The 15,157-nt window shown below is 41.9% G+C and overlaps 1 protein-coding gene across 4 annotated transcripts in view; it reads left to right on the top strand.

Annotated features, from left to right (window-relative positions):
* The window catches only part of MTUS2 (microtubule associated scaffold protein 2), a 324,919-nt gene that overhangs the window by 20,713 nt on the left and 289,049 nt on the right, over positions 1 to 15,157 (top strand). Inside the window, exon 1 of one of the 4 annotated variants that reach the window (XM_054812926.1) lies at positions 11,540 to 12,063. The exons of the other annotated variants lie outside the window; for them this stretch is intronic. The gene's annotated coding sequence lies outside the window, so the exon portion shown is untranslated. Of the gene's footprint in view, positions 1 to 11,539; positions 12,064 to 15,157 lie in introns of those variants that run through there. 4 annotated transcript variants of the gene reach the window in all.

The following is a 15,157-nucleotide window of genomic DNA, read 5'->3' as shown; positions in this document are numbered from 1 at the left end:
TTTTCTAACATTCAAATAATTCCTGTCAGATCTCATCTGTTTACGTTTGAGCTGCAGTTATGGACTTGTCTGTCTTCCTCTGCTGGGATCCGTCACTACAGCAGCTAAGAAGTTTACCTGAAAAAAAACCCTCAGAAATTATCCTCCTCTTCCTCTCTTAAGGGTTTTATTTTTTTTTCCCTGCAATGTCTTCATTCATATTACATCACTGAATAGTGGGATACAACCCTTCATATTAATTTTGCCTTTCTGAAAAAAGAAAAACTTGCCAGATTGAACTTTATTGTAAGTCTTTTGTCCACCCAAATATTACTCCTGATATGAACAGTTATCACGTATAAAGATGTCTCTGAAGGAAAGATTCAGGATGCTTCTTGCTTAAGTGACTTTAACCCTTAAGAAAGGAAGAGGAAGTCTTCACTGACATAATAAACCATTCAAAAAATAACTGTAGGAAGATTGGAGCCTGTACTCCATTTTCAGATTTGCAAGAGCATTCTTCTTTTTCTGTCTGCCCCGATGCTGCTTAAGAATTGGTTCGTGTGAATTTCAGAGCTTTATTAATTTGACTTAGATTTAAAATGCTGTTTCTATGGAGTCAAAAGGATGCTTTGTATCCTGGTTCCATAGAAAGTAGAAGAAAAGTAAACAGTTGTTCCACTTCTCGATATGAGAAAAGATCGAGTATAGCAAGAGCCTTTCTTTCAAAGTAAAGAAAAAAGATAACCGTTCTCCCAAATCCTCCTGAAGAATATATTTGTTAGATATTTGCCACTTAGGAATTTTCTGAATGGAGGAAACCTGAATATAGGTGTATAGCTTGCTTTAGAATGTATATTTTTTTCTCAGTTTTCACTTGTAAGGGTAATATAAATATTTCATATACTTAGGGGTCTATGCTACTTCTAGATTAGAATATATGAAAACATGAACCTGCCAGAGGTTTTAAAGAAACGTACTTTATTCTATTTTTGCAGTGAATACATGTTCCTCTTCTACTAAATTTCAAAGACTACTTTGCTAAAATTTCCTGGGCAATTGGCGTGGCATCTGCTAATTTAATTCCCATGTAGTACTGTAATAGGATATAAATTAGAACTCTGGGGACTACTGATAGTGTTCAGTGAAGATGAAGCTTTGAAGGATATGCTTTGCTCATGCTGCAGGTGGTGACAGAGGTAGAAGAAAGTTTGGGGGAGTAGATGAAGAAGCTTGAACTCTCTTCCCATACCAAACTTGACCCCAAATGTGAAGAATTTTTTTGCACAAAATATTTTCCATGTATCATATAAATGATTGAAAATAAACTTGCTGTGATAATGAGTGAAAATAGATGTTGTCTGTCACCACCTTCTATACCTTGAAAGTCAGCAACCAGGTTTTCCTTTCATATGTCTCTCTCCTGATCTCCCTCAATTAATTTACCCATTCCCTTGCCATCTCCTGTAAATTCTTGGCCTGACTCCCTTACCCTTCTTCTGAGTTATTTGAGTATCAGTAAAAATCTTCTGGATCTGTTGGTTTTTTGACTCCTCTCCTTCTTTCACCTGGGTGAAAGGGAAGACTATGACAAGGGTTAGGAAATGTCATGTTGCCAAAAGGCTCATCTACTAATTAGAAGAGAACAGGACACAAACTATAATGGAGCATGTATAGATTCACAATGAGATGCCTTGAAAATAATGTTTTGGTTCAATTAGGAGAAAATTTTGGTGTTGCTGTACTGACCTGAAATTGTGTTAGGTGGTATCATAGCCGTGCAGGTCTGGATAGAGGCAAAAGGAAGAGGGAAAGCTTACCTTTGGGTAAAGAAAGAAGAAAGGAAGAAGGAAACAGCTTTCAGAATGACTCTGCTGCTGGTTTTTTACCACTATTGATGGGTCTCTTCAAACTTTTCCATATCTGCCACATTTTCTTCCTCAACATTTTCAGCTTTTTTGCTTGAAAAAATTAAATGTTCTTGGATTTAAGTTTCTGCTGTTGACACTGCACTTCACATGAAAAACATTTTATTTGGAAACATGCTGAAGTTTTTGCCCAACCATAGCTTATAAATCCATCCTTTCCTCTCTATCCCTGCGCAGGGGTTTTCTTTTTAGTTCCTGACTGGGACTGACCTGGTTTGACCACCTTTCACAGTTGCAGTTACCACTGCTAGGTCAGCGCTTTCCAAGACTACCTTTTTAATCCTGACCTGCCTCATCTCCTGCCATGCCGTTCTGCACCTTAGCCCATCTCTGGTTCCTCTCTGTAAATGGTTCATCAGTATTCAAGGCATGTAGCTGAAACAGATATTCTCCTTTTCTCTGCACGTTTTTCTGTGCAGAGGGCACAGTTGACTATTTGCTGCCCACTCCCACAGCAGGGAGTTACCTCCACATCATCTTACTTCAAATCCTGTCACTCTTCCTGTAACATCCCTTAGATATTCAGTGCCCCACTTCTGATGCAACTGCTTCCCCAGACAGCTGTGTACACCACTCTCCTGGCTGGTCTTCCCTGCTGCACCACCTTCTGTGCCAACCTGCTCTGCTGGCTCTCCTCCACGGCCAAGACAGTACAAAGTGCTTATCCTCAGCCCTGAAAGTCCTTCACACCTTCACCTGATCCTTGGCCGCTTTGATGCATCACTCACCAACTACTTGTCTGTACCTCCAACAGCATGTTTATGTTTGTGTTACACTTCACTGTTTATCTCTCCAGAGATTGTCAACTGGTGAAGCTGGGTGCGGACACTGGTAAAAATAGTTTTGCTGCATAATATGTTTTGTGCTTGATCAATAGTGATGTGTCAGTTCTAATATTACCACATACCGTCCCCCCCCCCCAATTCTGCAGAAAATCTCTATCAAGGAAGTCAGAAAATTCAGTTTTCTGCCCTTTGACACAAGCCTTTCCTAGTAATAACTAATTTCTTATATAAAAGATGAACAATTTATTAAATCAACTTTATGGATTGACTTCAGCATATTGGACTTTCATGATTAAGTATATCACAACAGAATATTGGTCGTGAACAGGAAAGCTACTTGGGGCTTGAATGTCTTCTCTCACTTTGCACTGAGGCAGCTCCAGCAACTCTACCACAAAGTTTCACCTGATTTATATGGAGTTCAATTATGGACACCTGATTTACTGGGGCAGGTCTTTTATTTGACACTTTGAAATGATATGTTTTAATGTGTGCTGGCTGAAGAGGGGTTTTAAAATGCAAAATTGTGTTGCATAATGATATTCATCTCTTGAGAAGTGGGTCTTGCCAAGAGGCTCATCGGCTTCACTAACCATTTGGAAGAACCTGACCGCACTTCTGGTTCTGCCCGGGTTTGCGGGCTCTCACAATCTACCTTGCATGTTTAGAGTTGTTTGGACACCCCGTAACAGCTACCTTTTTCCTTTAAATCCTCTGAAAGGTGTTGTCATGGGTATCATGTCTCCATAGATCATCCTCTCCTCATCAGTGAGAATAGAAATGCTTCTCAGGTCTTACAGTTACTGCTTCAGAGACATTTCTTTTTCCTCTTTTTTTCTTTTGCTTTTTCTTCTTGGCTTCAAAAGGCAGTGTGAGTTGATTGGGAAACCAGTTATCACATATTTACAAGTTCCATTAAAATTTCATTTCAGCGGGTTGAGACTATTGGGTCTTCATTTGTTTATTGTATTGAGAACACAATCTGTGCCCTCAGGACTATAAAAAACTCAAGGCTGTATTTCATAATACACCAAATTTTATTTCCTTTTTGTAAATGCTGTTAAAGGAGTTTGGATTTTGTCTTAAGTTGCTACCTTATAGTATTGCTAACTGCACTGAAATAAAGGGTGCTGCTGCTGTGACAATCAAGCTGGCTTATGCCATGTTCTTGGAGCAGAGGTTTTTTAGCTGCTGAAATTACAAAAACTGTCATCACTACTTGATCCAAGGGAAGAATTAATTGCACTAATTCTGGAAAAAATGCACCTGTAAATCATCGGGAGGATAATGTCCTGAAGAAAATTCTGCAGTTCATAGTGGAATTGATACTCCTGGAATCTGGTTCATTAGGTGTAAAGGTCTGTCGGGGTTGGAGCTGCCCTTTGCAGAATGTGTCATCATTTACACACAATTTGAGGACATTACAAGGAGGATACATTTCTGAGCACCTCCTGAAGTGCACTAGACTCATACTTCTGAGCTGACATGTCACCTTTATTGCAGGAGAGTGAATACTCCTGTATGAAAGGACAGAGCAAGACAGAGCTTCCTCTTTGCCTTTAATTGCCTAAACCTGTAAATAGCTGCTCTTGACTAGAGAAGGTGGTCAGTGTCCATTCCTAGTGCAAAAGTTGGGCCTTGCTGATTAGTCTGCAAGCTCTCTTCCAGACATCATTTCCTTTATCCAACCCCATAGTCAATAAAGGAACAGCTCATCTTTCTTCTGTGAGAGCAATTAAGTGTATACACTTTTCATCATCAAAGTATCATAGAATGGTTTGGGTTGGAAGGCACCTTAAAGATCACCTAGTTCCAACCCCCCTGCCATGGGCAGGAACACCCTCCACTAGACCACGTTGCCCAAAGCCCCATCCAATCTGGCCTTGAACACTTCCAGGGAGGGGGCATCCACAGCTTCTCTGGGTAAGTACGGTGGAAGAGTTTATGCAACCTTATGTTGTTGCTGTAATAAGAATATGTGGTCTATGAAATATCTTTGGAAGTCAGAAGAGATCTTTTTTTTCTGCTGAAAAGTCAGCTTCCCACAGATCTAGCAAAACTCAGCCATCTCTGCTACTTACTAACTTTTATATTCTAAGAGTTCATCTTGAGTGCTCTTTTCTGAGAGGCCAGAGAAAATTGCTTGGGACATAGAGAAGAGTGAATATGAAAATGTCTCTGATTACATGCAAAATATAATCCTCTTATTTGATATCAGTGACAAGCGGAGCCTTGATCTGTTTATACTATGGTCCTTTTTGTAGTCGGGGTATTATGTTAGTGCAGTGACTAATGCTTCCCTTCCCAACTACATGAATGCTTCTTATTTACACTGCTTCAACTCTCTATTCTCATTCCTAACTGATCATTTAGCAGACTGGCTGCTGGCATGGCCAGGTTCTGCAGATTGCAGGAGGCCTCTGAATGACACACATCATTAGCCAGGTTCTGGTCGTAGCTGCTGGGAATTGTCTAGAAATAACATTTAAAAATATTTGGCTCGCTAAGGCTGAAAAACACAGAACTGAACCACTTGCACTGATTAACTATTGGTGTCGGAGTGTCTTTGGGCATGATGTTAAGCCACAGTAGGGGTAGTGAGTAAAATGAAATGTGTTAGCAGTGTTGCAGGTCTATCATAGCTAATTTAACCTAATTGTGCAAGAGAATCCTTGGTAGCTTTAACTGTGTCTTAGAATGATACTTATCACTTGTTTTCATACATAATTTAATAAAACAATCAGAACAGAAGGACCGCAAGCATGGTTTAAAGTTAAGTAGAAATATAGAAGGGAAGGTATGAAACTGAGGTTAGACAAAACAGACTAAGGAGAATACTTAGGTGAGAAGATTGGAAGGAGACTAAGGGATGGGTACGCAGAAATAAAACTTGGAGGGATGAGGAGGAAGCAAAATCCAGCAACTCAACAAAAGCTTTCAAAGAGGAAGGCGAAAAGGTCTGCAGTACATTAGAAACAGGTACTGCTCAACACAGGCTTTATCTCAGTGGTGTGTGTTGTAGACTCAGAAGAGGAGAGCTGGAAGGCATCTCGAGACATCATCTTTATACTTCTCTTCCCCAGGGCAGGATCATGTGCGCACTTTAAAATGTTGCTGACCCATTTTCATGTGCACTGAAGAGAATGCATGACACTCATTAATTGCATGGGTACTCTTTTAGACTGGCTCTGCTTGAGAATCTGGAAATACTTAATTGATACTGAGCATGACTAGAGGTTGAATCCAGGTACCAGAACAATCCCATCAATACAAGTAACTTTGGTTAGTAGCCATGTATCTACATCAGGTACCAGTATTAGAATAGGAAAACCAGTCCTTCAGGAGAAAATTTTTCTGTGCTGCTGGGAATAATTTAATCTTCAACAGCAATAAAAATGAACTGAAGTTGTTTTTGTTGAAGGGCATTTTGGGTTTTAGCATCCACAGAATTGGCAATGGAAGGTAGCTAGAGAGGACATTAGTAATTACAGCCTCTCTTGGTGTTTGGAAGATTTGGTTCTCACCAGAAATCTGTTACTGGTGTGATTCATGACCTTTTGCCAACTCAATGGACATCTCTATGCTTTTGTTTCCCTACTTGCCCTGTGTTTGAATTATTGGTTCTTAAAGCTGAGGCTAGAACAAAAAAGTCCCATGCTTGTAAATATAACAGTTCTTATGCAGAGTTACCAGTATTTATAAAGCTTTTCTGTATACAGCATGTGCTATCATGTCCAAATAAGAATAGCAGCAAAAATAAGGGTGGGAAGAATAAGCTTTTTCTGAACTGACTGAAACACTTCCACTGTGTTCAGTCAATTTGCATCAATTTATGAGCACTGGGAGCTCCACTTCTCCTTACTTTCTAATACAAAAGCAATGGGACATTCTGAAAACCTCAAAGTTGGAAAATCCTGATTGATTCAGGAAAAAAAAAATAAATCCCTTTCACATAACAGATAGAACTGTAGCATTTATCAACTGTAACATCTACCTGAGTGATAAATGCCAAAAATCAGCAGAATTAAAAAAACAACAATGACAATTGTATGGGTTTCAAGACTTCAGAATTGTGCCAGTAATCACAAAACTAGCAGAAGAACTAAGGAAGCTTGGTTTCCATTGGGTTTGTGTCTCATGATGAGTTCACTTTTTAACTGAGTTATACTAAAGCCTTATGCATGAAAAGCTGCATGCAGGAGAGCCCTTAGTGATGCTGTAATTGCTGGGGAAACATCAGTCACAGCTGCACATTATTAAGCAATATTCAGTCACCGTGAGAGAGAAACCTTGATGAAGAGATCTCATAAAATACTTATTTCATTTGCAACATTCCCATCGTTAAGGAAAAAAGTCTTTCCCATAAAGGCTTTATGTTGTCATATGAAGTTAAAGTTTACAGCCTTTTCTCAGCCTTTCTTTACACAGCTCTTGCTCTTCTCCCTGGTCACTGACTTTCATGAAACTTGTGTGATGTCAACTCTTCCATTGAAATTACTTGAACCTGGTCAGAAAATTAAAAAGGAGACAAGGGACCTATATGAGCTGTAGTTATTTACAACCTGCTTAGAGGGATATAATGTGAAACCTCACACACAGGGGATCGTTCAGTCTTTAATGGCTGGATCTGAGATAAGGGAGTGTTTATTGCTTGTTTACCCTCTGCATTACTCTTACATCATCCTCTGAAGTATTTGGTTTATATTGCTATCAGAGAAGAAACGAGAGGCAAGATGAGCTTCATGTCTGATGTGCAGGGCAACTGCTATAAAAATACCTTCAACTTTATAGGAAGATGATCAAAACATGAAATACCTGCGATGAGCATCTGAATATAGTAAATGTTGGGCAATAAGCTAATGCTGGTAGGCAGCTTCCTCAGAAAAGCCAGAGATGAATGTGCACGGGGCAATGGAGGAGCTTTTCTGGACCTCACGATGGCTGAAGTCATCTTCTGTGACAATTTTCCAGCCTAAGGAGGACTTTCATCTCTAGGGCCTCAACATAGCAGACCCTAGAAACACCAAAATCCCTTACATAAAAACAAAACAAAACAAAAAACCACCAAAACCAAAACCTGTTCTACGATTGAATGTTAATATAAATTAGAGAGAACTGGGCTCTCTCTTCCAGACAGTTGTTATTCTGCATTGGGAATTATATATACTGATATCAGAGGCAACCTGATTCTGATGGTGATCTTAGCTTGTTGCATGTGTAATCTGTATTATTTGGATGCTTTCACATTAGACAAAAGATGGTTAAATAAGCAAGTCTATTTAGCTAAAATATGCTTATTTCTGAAGCAAATCAGTGATGATCTTTTTTCCAGAAGCTGTGATTAAAAAAACTCTGTAAAATGTAGAATTTTATATTGGTGACATTTAAGTTTTTGCTAAATAAAGCAAGCATTTTAGGTTTTTATTTGTAGTGCTGTTGCTTCTGTTCTTGTGAGCTGCTTGAGTCCATGGTGTTCTTGTGTCTGACTTCACACTTAGATGGTTCTTGGGAATATCCCTTTTTGGTTTTGGTTAAAATGGGGTTTGTATTTTTTCTATTGTTGTTGCTGGCTTGACTGATAAGGAGTGTTGATATTTGTCACCAGTTTATTTCTCAGAGGAAAAATGGGTGTCCTCTCTTTTGCTGACTCAGTTGTCTTTGTGCAAGATTGAAGTTCTTGATAGTTCAGGTGGAAGACTGTCTCTTGCATCAAAACTATACTGGCAAAGAAGTGGTATGTTTATTGCTGCTTACAAGGAGATCCGCAGTTAGTTATTGAAAGTGTTCATTCTTGGTAGAATAAAGAGCTTAAGACAGTTTCTTTAACTTAGGGTGGTGGTGAGGAAGATCACAGATGTTCAAGGCAGATTTTTAGCTGTTAAAGTAACCAGCAACCAAACCCTAGTAAAAGGATGAAACAGATATTTAAGGACTCTCTGCAAATAAAATAATTCATCGAACAATTTTGCAAAGCAAGAACAGGATAGTAAATTGTATTAAACATATACCTTAGAAATTGGACTCCGGTTCACCTTTATTTCAACAAATTTGGATGTTAAATCTCAAATGGAGTATTATGTAGCAGAGAGGCATGCTGTGTTTCTTTTTGGTGGTTTTTAACCAAAAATAGCTCATAACAACTTAAATTCAATTAAAAGAAGCCCATCTGTTACTGTTCTTGTTTTCTTACCCATAATTTAAATGGTAAACATCAAACCATAACTATTTCAATCATGTTCTCCCCTTTGACAAAGAAAATGTGATAACTGTTCACCTTATTGTGAAAGCAGTGCAAAACATATACAAATACAGGACTGAAATCATCACCTGCTTTATGCAAAATAATTATTTTCAATGAACTGCCAAAACCCCCCCTATCTGGCTTCTGGTCGCACATTTACCTGCTTTTCAAACTTACCTCTCCATTGGTCTGAAAGAATGTAATCTTAGATGACATGAATATTAAAAAGGGAAGAGATTCCACCCTGTGAATTTTTCAAACAAGTTTTTTATTTTAATGGTCCACATATACCTTCTATCTGTTTAATGAGTTTGAAAAGCTTTCATTTAAACTATAATGGGCTGCTCTAGTATTACCACTCAAGCACTGTTATGTGACATTGTTTCTTGTCTAACAAGACAATATAATCAGAAAAATGAGCAGCAATTTTTATAAAAATATTTTTTTTATTTTCTGGAAAACAGCAAATAAATGTGCCTGAAGACTGCTTCTGGGCAGAAATTGTTTAAAACTAGCCGTTGCTGTTGCAGTTGTTTGCTTCAAATTTAAGTTTCCAGTAATATCTCTGCTGTCAGTTAGTACATTTTATCTTTCTGGACCTAAGGTTTTTCTTTTTCAACCCTATCTCAAAAGCCATTTATTTTAGGTTCCTGAGTTTTCCTACCGTGACAAATATACTGGTTTTACTGATTTTCCAGAGTAGCCAAGACAAATGAAGGGGGATGAAAAAATAATGGGTTTTGTCTGAACACCCACAGCATTACGGTAAGCTACGGGTTTGTCCCCGTGAGCAAAGAGCGCTGCCAGGCGCTGGGGAAAGGCTGTCTGCCTGCACGGGGGAACTGCTGGAGAGGTCCCTGGCCTGAGTTTGGTCCCTGCCAGCCATCTTTCTCCTGCTGGCTTCCCAGACCTGTTCTGGGAGTTAGAGAGTCAGGAGATGTCCCCATTAGGCAGTTTGCATGCAGTCACCCGTTCCAGTCCTATCCTGGAAGGTGGCCTCATCCCTGGCAAGCTACCTGGGCATGTTTAATTTAATGGGATGAAGGTAGCCTACGAGGTTTCGTCAAGCACCCTGAGCTAGCAGTGCTGGCAGCTGGTGGTCAAGACAGCAGCTCTCCTATAGTACTGGTGTTTGATCCCAAGTCTGTAGGTGCTTCTCCCACAGGTCGATGTGGCGGTGATGTGGGAGGTGAAGAGTGGTGCGGTGGCATGGCTCCTCTCTGCCCTGCTGCCCCCGCTGTGCCAGCGACCCCTTGTCCCCTTGCTCTCAGGAATATCCCCCACCTCACGCTGGGCACGTGAGCATGGCTCAATGGGTGAAGTAATGTACCACAGGAGAAGCTCTGCAGCGGTTACAAGGGAGCAAACAGCGAGGGAATTGGGACATATGTCAGAATGTGACATTTTCAGGCTCAGGAGATTAATAAAATTATTTTAAATTGACTTGACTTTTGATTTTACTTTTACTCATTTTGTTTGCAGTGTTTTTCTAAGCACTGAGTTTTCAATCTGTGTCTCAGATCATTCGTCTTGTTCCTTTTCTTATGACAGCTTTATTCCCATGCCTGTTCCCTCCTTCGGTTGTGCTCCCGCATCCCTGGCCATCTGCCCCTCTCGTGGCTTCTGCTTTATCACTTAACTTCACTTGCCTGTACTCCATTCCTGGTCTCCTGTGATCTGCCTCCCTTCCAGTGCACACCTTGTCATCCCCTCACCACCCTCGCTCCCCTCAGTGAAACAACAGCAGCGATGCTCACACCTCTCCCCTTTCTTCACTTCCCTCCATCTCTTTATTTTTTTCTCCACCTTTTTTTCTCTGATTTGTGTAGGATTGCCTCCCTTCCCACACCATCACCTCTAGTTGAGCTCAGAGGGTCCTTGCCCATCTCAAGTCTGTCCAAGCCATGGAGTTTCTCAGGGTTGTCCGGTTGTACCAACAGCGACAGACCTTGGTTCCTGGGGACTGATGCTGCACAGAGTAGAGGAGGCACTGGCTAATCATTCCTGCTCACGTAGCTCTAAAAAGCAGGATTTTTAATCCTCCTTGCTTCTGAGTGCAGATACAGTCAGGTGAGACTGTTTTCCAGTTTTAGCAGAAAATTAGACTGTTGCCATACAGAGGGGGAAACAAAGGATTATTACCGGGCGGCAGCTGGGCAAAGCCCTCACGTTTAGTTGTTTTGTATTTTTGCAGCTAAGTTGCATAAGTAACAGATGATAGCTCTGTGCTTTTCTCCTTGGGGGCTGGTAAGAGCAGTAGGGAGAACTGCATGAGGCTGCTCGGGGGGGAGAGGAGAGGTGACTGCCTAGATACTTCAGGTCGGTGCTTCAGCAGTATTTTCTGAGCCATAATTGCTGGATTTCCCTGCTGGTGCAGGGGGATCTGCAAACAGCGGCTTCCTGGCAGGATTCTGGGAACAGCACCAAAACCCATGACAGGCAGCGAGCAGGTTTTGTGCTCTGAGTCAGAAGCAGGCTGAGAAGATGCAGTCCTCAAAGCACCAACCCGAGCTGGAGAAGGAGATCTGTGCGAGAAGAATATTTCCAGCATGAGGTTCAGAGCTTGGGGGGGAACCTTCTCCTGCCAGCACACTCAGTGAGTCTGCAGGTCAGCTGCTGGTTTTGGTGAAATCACAGGAGAAGGGAGATTGCTGCTGCCTTTCACCACCACCACACTGAGCCAGCTCATCCTTCTAGCTATTTCTGTCTGCGCTTATCTATAGCATCATCCCCTGGTGCCTGTGTACCTGCCAAGTATTCAAAACAGGCACTGCTGTGGCAGCCTCCTTCTTTCTCTCCGTCCTGGAGGATAAATGACTGGATTGCTTTTTTTAATTGTTTCCCTGCATCAAGAATTTACAGTGGGAAGGCTGAGCTGGAGAAACACTTTCGGGAGCGGGTGGCCGGGTCGGCAGATCTCCGCTGGTTCTTAGCCCCTAGGGAGGTCCTGCAGCCTGGCACCGCGCCGGGCTTGCTCGCTGCCCTGTGCCTCGGTGCTTGCTTTGAAAGCGATGGTTTCCTGGAGTGAGATGTGGTCTCGGGTAATAACAGCCAAAGTTTGGATGCGAGTGAGAAGACCTGGATCTGACTTGCTTGCAAAGGGACCCAGAACAGAAAGCTGAGTGCTTGGGTGAGTTCACAGCAGCCAGCTTGTGCCGTGCAGGACACTGCACTCTTACTCAATGTGAAAAATAACAGTATCAAAAATCCTAGCATCTATATACTGTATGCTGTCTTTATGCCATAGGTGTTGTTTTGTGTAATTTGGGCTGTGAAGTAGACTGCGCTCTGTGTTTAGTACAGCTCACCGTGGTTTGTGACTCTGCTCCCAGCTGGGATCTCAGTGTTTGCACCCAGAGTCATGCAAACACACACAGGCGTGCAAAACTTACATCCTGCTTTTCAGTCTCTGTTACAGCACCGGTTTGAGTCAGTAAATTTCACTAGGATTGTAAAATCGGAATTAAAGCATGTCTTCTGCCACTTCAGTGTATGACTTCAGAGTCACTGAAGCGTAGATAACATGTATATCTGTAACATACTGCTTCCAATCCTTAAAATACAAGGTGTAGATGTAATGGGATACAGTTTCAAAGCACCTTCCCTACAATTACTTTATTGGAAAGGTGGAAAAAGAGATTGAATAATCAGAAATTTCTTCTTTTACATAATCAGATTCTAAAGACAGAATTTGTTTTTATTTTTTTTAATAACCAAACTATATTTCAATGTGAGGCTGTCGGGGCTCCCCAGATATTTTCTTCTGTCCTTCCACTGACTGAAACTGTCATTGTAACATTTGAAATAAGACTTGGATTCAGACATCCTATATCGATATTTCTGTTTGTCAAATCTGTAATTTACATATGGATTCTTATGGCAATACCTACCATTTGAAGTTGTTTTGATGAGCAAGAAACATTGCAGTATGTGGAGTATCTAAATATCTAAATTAATATATTGTTTCTTTCAATGTTTGTAAAATACCTCTATGCTGTAGGCACCTATTGATTTACAAATTTTAACTTTAAAACATTAATAGTTTTTAGCACTTCCACAACAGTATAAAGATATTTGTAGTTGGCTCGTGCCCAGATGGAGCATTTGGGCTGAGATTGCTTTGCCTTGCCAGCTATGCTCTGGATGATGCTTCTGGCCAAAAGAAGAGTCCTCAGCTTTTTGGCTTAGTTTCCTACTGGACTATGAAGTTAAACCTGGCAGGTCCAAGTAAAAGTGTGTTTTACCCTGATCATTGGAAATTATCCACCTTTGCTTTGGATGAGTCATACGGGTTTCAATATATATGTATATTAAGGGGTTTCTAAATCTGTAAGTAACAAAGTTCTATTTTTCTCTCAATCCATAAATACAGGTGACTAGTTATTAAGCAGCCCTTGTCATGAATTGATGAGGAAGTCCTTTTCAAAGGACATTCAGGAATGACAGCACAGGAGGCAGGAGTCATTTTGTCTCATTTTTGTCATCTAAAACTTGAACTGGTCAGTCAGGCTCCTGCCATATCAAAGGGAGAGGTGCCCCGTTCATCACACTTTGGAGGAGCTTTGTTCCCGTGGAGTATGTGATGCCTACACAGTTAAATAGCTGAATTCTCCTTCTCAGTCCCAGGTCCTGTTCCCCAGGATCAGATAGGCTGGGTTTCTTTGCTTCAAATGCTTGTCTTTTGGAGACAACTGATTACTTCCTTCTGAGACAAAAGCCTTGTTAGTTTTGAGGACAGAGTACTGAGGGAGCTGACACTGGAGGAGTTAAGGGTGACACCGCACCAGCTCCGTCTCCTCACATTGTATATGCTCCTCCAGTGCTGTCCCAGCAGGAGGGTTACCAAAAGCATCCACATGCCCATGCATTGCTCCAAGACAGGCAATGCACCCTTCGTGCCGTAAAATCCTGCTCTGGTGAGCTGCCACACAGACCTCAGATTATATCAGACAATTTTGAATGGAGAAAATAATCAATTGCCACATGCACCTCGAGGTGTGGGCAAAGCCCTTAATGTATGGATGTGACCAGGTGGGTATAGGCAGGGGTGGCTGTATGGGTGCTTTGGGGACAAGAGACCTGTCTGTGGGGCAGGTGTCTCTGGCAGGGTAGACGCTGTCTCTGTTGGCCGGGGAAGTGCTTACCTGCTGAGCTGGACTAGATGCATTTCAGGCGGCTGACAGATGGAGCAGATCTCACCTGGCGTGACTTGCACAAGGTTCCTCGGCAGGTGAGTGCCAAAGCCGGATAGAAAAGCCAGGCCCGTGTGTTACTCCCTAGGGCACACCACCTCCCCAGCGCCCAAACAGCTCTGCCTTGTTTGCGCTTTCCTCATTCTCATGTGGTTTGTGAAATGCTTGGTCCGAACACCAGTGCCTTCACGCCCCACGGTGGGTCTGGGTGGGGCAGTGCTTAGCACCATGGCTGCATGCGGATATGAGATCAGCCATGGCTGCAGGATGAGAGGAAAAAAACAAGGGAAAAATGGTTCTTTCCCCAGATTTTGCAAAGCATCGCAGCTAAGATCCTGTTGTGCAGCAAAGGCAGCAGGTACCTGGCACTGTCAGAGTGGTCATGGTGGTCTTAGCCAATCCTTTACAAGCCACTAAACCACACAACATTTGTGAACGCTGCTGCAGTGTGCTCCTTTGCATTCCAGTTCCTATGGAAACATGCTGTAAGAATGTCTAAAATAAGTATAGGGCTTTGGAACTATTATTATTTTGATCTTTCCTTTCCCCCAAAAATCTCCTTTATCACCTTTCTGACTGAATTTTTAATACATTAAAAAGGTCATTGTCATTATCTGGCAGCAGTGTGCTACCCAGTTTACCCAGGTTTCTGCATCCTGGCATCCATCAGATCCCAGGATCTAATATGGAGATCATTGCTCCCTTCCCCCATCCTCCCCACTCAATGGGGTGGCAGGTTGTGGGTTTGAGAGTTGAAAATATATATGTGTGTGTGTGTGTATACACACACACTGGAGGAGGCTTGGATCCGGCTCCCTTTCTTCCCCATGTAGTAAATGAGGGAGTGTTGTTAGCCACAACAGGTGAAGGCACGAGCTTTCAGCTCCTTTTAGGATCATGGCATAGTGTTGGCTGAGAGGGAGTGCCTGGAGGTCACCTTGCCCAGCTGCCCCGTCACGGAAGAACCCTCTTCATTGGCGGTGCAGGAGATGGTTGTGAGCCAGATGGAGACATCACCCTTTGTCCCGTGGG

The sequence above is a fragment of the Grus americana genome, chromosome 1, assembly GCF_028858705.1.
Source record: "Grus americana isolate bGruAme1 chromosome 1, bGruAme1.mat, whole genome shotgun sequence".
NCBI classification, from domain to species: domain Eukaryota; kingdom Metazoa; phylum Chordata; class Aves; order Gruiformes; family Gruidae; genus Grus; species Grus americana.
This window is presented reverse-complemented; position numbering and strand designations above follow the sequence as displayed.